Source organism: Pteropus vampyrus, unplaced genomic scaffold (assembly GCF_000151845.1).
Source record: "Pteropus vampyrus isolate Shadow unplaced genomic scaffold, Pvam_2.0 Scaffold28, whole genome shotgun sequence".
Classification (NCBI taxonomy): domain Eukaryota; kingdom Metazoa; phylum Chordata; class Mammalia; order Chiroptera; family Pteropodidae; genus Pteropus; species Pteropus vampyrus.
In genome coordinates this window covers 4656820-4661037 of record NW_011888809.1, presented here as the reverse complement: position 1 = coordinate 4661037, position 4218 = coordinate 4656820, and the positions used below count along the sequence as shown (strand labels likewise).

The 4218-nt window shown below is 29.8% G+C and overlaps 1 protein-coding gene across 1 annotated transcript in view; it reads left to right on the top strand.

Moving 5' to 3' along the window:
• Positions 1 to 4218, top strand: part of TDRD15 (tudor domain containing 15) — an 85768-nt gene that overhangs the window by 19505 nt on the left and 62045 nt on the right. The window lies entirely within an intron of this gene.

Sequence of the window (4218 nt, the reverse complement as noted above, 5' to 3'; positions counted from 1 at the left end):
GTGAGGGGTGTAAAGTGCCTTATTAATTTGAGTTTCCTAATTACTAGAGAACAACATTTTTGTTCTATAAATTTTCTAATTTTAACTTTTGCACTTTTTATGTTAACCCCCTGCTAACCATCCAATTTACAAACATTTTGTATGGAAAAAAATATAACAAAGTTTTAACTCTTCATATAATTAAATATGTCTATCTTGTTTTTTAGACTCTGAATTTCGCAGATATTATTGAGCAAGTCTCCCTCTCACATAGATTATATTCTTCCAAGTTCCTTCCTTCCTTTTTTTTTAACAAAGCTTTTATTGTCTGAATATTACATTTAAGTCTTAGTCCATCTGAAATTTAATTATTTTAATAAACTTTTTAAAATTGAAGGATAACATACACAGTGAAGTGCAGTATTAAAGAATTATCACCAAGTGAACAGACCCCTGTAATCACCAACCAATCATTCAGAACAATCTTGTCCCATAATTACTAAGCCTGCATTATTGCCTTCCTGCTTTTCTCATGTTTTTGCCTCCTAAGCTGGATTTCCTAAACATTACAGTTCTGTTTGATGCTTATTGACCTTAATATATATAAATCCATATAATATGTAATTTTTCTATCTAGTATCTTTTGCTTAACACTTTGTGAGCTTTATCCACATTGTAGAGTTCATTCTCCTTGCTATCTGGTATTCCATTGTGTGAATATGTGACTCATGTGACTCATCTCTTCACTGTTGATGGATATTTGGATTGTGTTCAGTTTATGGCCACATGGAATAATGGTGCTATGAGCATTTTTGTTTATTATTCTTGATGCTTTAGTGTATACATTTCAGTCGAATATATATTTCAGAGAGAAACTGAATGGCTCAGAGGGCATATAGATGGATAGCATCAGTAGGTCAGTAATTACTGCCTAAAGCATTTTTCAGAGTGGTTATACCAGTTTACATTTCTTATCAGTGGCCTAAGAGTTCCGGTTACTCTGTCTTCAATATTTAGCATTGTCTGTATTTTTTTTTGTCTTATTCTATTTTTTGTCTTATGAATTGGTATTGGTATCTTATTGTGGCTTTAGGTTGCATTTCTCTGATAACTAATGAAGTGCAACAACTTTTTATATGTTTATTGGTCAAATAAGAATTACTTTTTCTTGGCTACTTTTCTATGAGGTAGACATCTTCTTTTACTTGTAGAAATTCTTTATATACCCCTATTCTGAGTATAGGCCCTTTGTTGCAAATGTATTTTCCACTTAGTGGATTGCCCCTTTTTTGGTAGTTAATTTTGTGATTAATAGACAGTTGATTTTACTTAGTTCAGCTTATACACTTACTTTTCTTTGTGTTTAATGCTTTTTTGTGTCCTTTTGAAGAAATCTTTATATTCTCCAAGCTTATGACAACAGTTTACCAAGAGAATTTTATTATTTTGCTTTTAAGTTCAACTGCAATTCAGTTAAAATTAATTTTTATTTAAGTGTAAGAAATGAGTCTATTCATTTTTTACATATCGATATTCAATTGGCTTAGTAGCATTTATTGAAAAAGACCATACTTGCCCCACTGTACTGGGCATAAATCAGTTGTTTATATATTTATGATTTGGTTCCTGGACTTTGTTTCTTTGATTGGCAGTACCATACAGTAGGTCAATACCATACTGTCTTATTACTATAGCTTTTCACTAAGTCTTGCTATATGCCAGTATAAATCCACTGGCATTTTTGTTGTTAAGATTGTCTAAGTTCTTTGCTTTTGCATTTTCATAAACATTTTAAAGTTAGCTTTTAAATTTTCTATAAGAAATATGCTATTATGATTTTTATTGCAATTTCATTGAATGTATAGATCATTTAGAGAAGAATTACAGCTTTATAATATTTAATCTTCCAGTCTGTGAATATGGTGTGTTCTTAGATTTACTTGGGCCCTTTAAAATTCTTTTAAAAATACTTCATAGTGTTCAATATACCAATATATTGCTAAGTATTCGATATTTTAGATTATATCGTTGATGGTATAATTTTTCAAATTTTATTTTTAGTTCATTTTACTTTTATATATTGATGTTGTATCTAACGGTCTTATTAAGTATTTTTAATAAAGTCAGTTCTGAAAAATAAATTTATTTTTTATTCTATCTGAATTTTTCTTCTTATTTTAATGCACTCGATTTTTGTGAGCATCCTTGTGTCATTGTTAATCTTGGAGAAAACTTTTAATGTTTCTCAATTAAGTATGATGTGTGTGAAAGTGGCCTTTATGTGGTTTTCACACTTAAGCTCTTCTTTATGTGGTTTTTAATAGGTCAAGGAAGTTTCTTTGTATTTCTAGTTAAGACTTTTAGTATGAATTTTACCAAATTGGTATGAGCATGTGATTTTTTCCCTATTTTTTCTGGTTTATTTCATTGTTTCATTTAAAAATATTAAACCAACCTTATATCATGGATTAAATTCTTCTCAGTCAAGATGGTTTATCATTTTTGTATTTCTCTGGATTTAATTTTCTAAGTTTCAGGTTTTTACCTCTATAATTATTAGAAAAATTTGCCTATGTATTTTCTTCTAATAACTTTTGAGATTTTGATGTAAATGTTTAGTCTCATAAATTGAATTGGAAAGTTTTTTTTTTTTTATTTCTATATCTGAAAGACTTTGTATAAGATTTGTGTTACACTTTACATGTTTGGAAGAATTTACCAATGAAACCATATGGCCCGAAGAATTTTTTATAGGAAAATTTTGAAATAGAGATTCCATTTAAAAATATATATGATCATTCATTTTTTCTATTTTTTTGTGTGTCAGATTTAATTAATATTTTTGTTCTTATTGTTTTTACAAATATTCAAAATTATTAGCATAAATTTGTTTTTAATGTTCTTTCACCATCCTTTAACTGATAGTAGGATCTGTATTGATAGCTTCTTTTATATTTTCTGATATTGGCTGTTTCTTTTTCTGATAGGGATTAGGATTGGGAGGAATAGCACTGGGGTAAATTGTTATTCTCATCACATTACGACAAAGATACATGCTATTAACACGACTTACTACTAATGATGTAAACCTTGTTCACTTGACTGAGGATTTGATCAGATTTCTTCCATGTTGTTATTTTCTCCCACTTTCCGTGCTGTAGTCTACAAGGAAGTCACTATGTACATCCTGTACTTATGGGTGGGAAGTTAAGCCCCAACTCTTTGAGGAGGGTTTATTTACATGAATTTGTTGATTCTTCTGTAAAATATATTTTTCTGTTTTCTCTCCACTTAATTATTTGATCATTTATTTATATCAGTATGGACTCATGGATATTTATTTCATGCTTTAGGTTATAATCCAGTAGTATGTACTTTATTAGTCAAATACTTCCAGCTTTGACCATTGGGAGTTCTTACAGTTGACTTCTGTGTTTCTATGATGTAATTCCATTGTTTCGTTCTTGAGCACTTTTTTTTTTTTAACTTTTTGTCACTACTACATGCTCTAGGTGCCTTTTATATAAGAAGCCAAGCTCTTTGGAGAAACGACTGATTCTAAAGCTGGGCTTCTTTTATTTGAGCATGTTATATGAGACACCAAGATTTGGGTGCTGAGTGAGCACTTTATTTTATTTTGATTGTACTTCTGAAATGTCTCAAAATATTTTTTTATTTTTTAATTACAGTTGGCATATATTGTATTAGTTTTAGGTGTACAACATAGTGATTAGACATTTATATAACTTACAAAGTGATCACCCTGATAAACCTAGTACCCATGTGACATCATACATAGTTATTGCAATATTATTGACAATATTTCTTACACTATACTTTACATTTCCATGACTATACTGTAACTACCAATTTGTACTTCTTAAGCTCTTCCTCATTTTCGCTCCTCTAACCTCCCTCCCATCTGGTAATCCTCAAAATGTTCTCTGTATCTATGAGTTTGTTTCTGTCGTTTATTTTGGTTTTTAGATTCCACATATAAGTAAAATCATAAGGCATTTGTTTTTCTCTGTCTGACTTACTCTACTCAACACAATACTCTCTAATTCATCGATGTTGCAGATGGCAAGATTTTATTCTTTTTTTATGGCTGAGTAATATTCCATTGTATATATGTACCACCTCTTTATGCATTCATCTGCAACAGGTTTCCTGCATATCTTGGCTATTGTAAATAATTCTGCAATGAACATATGGATGCACATATCCCTTTAAAGTAGT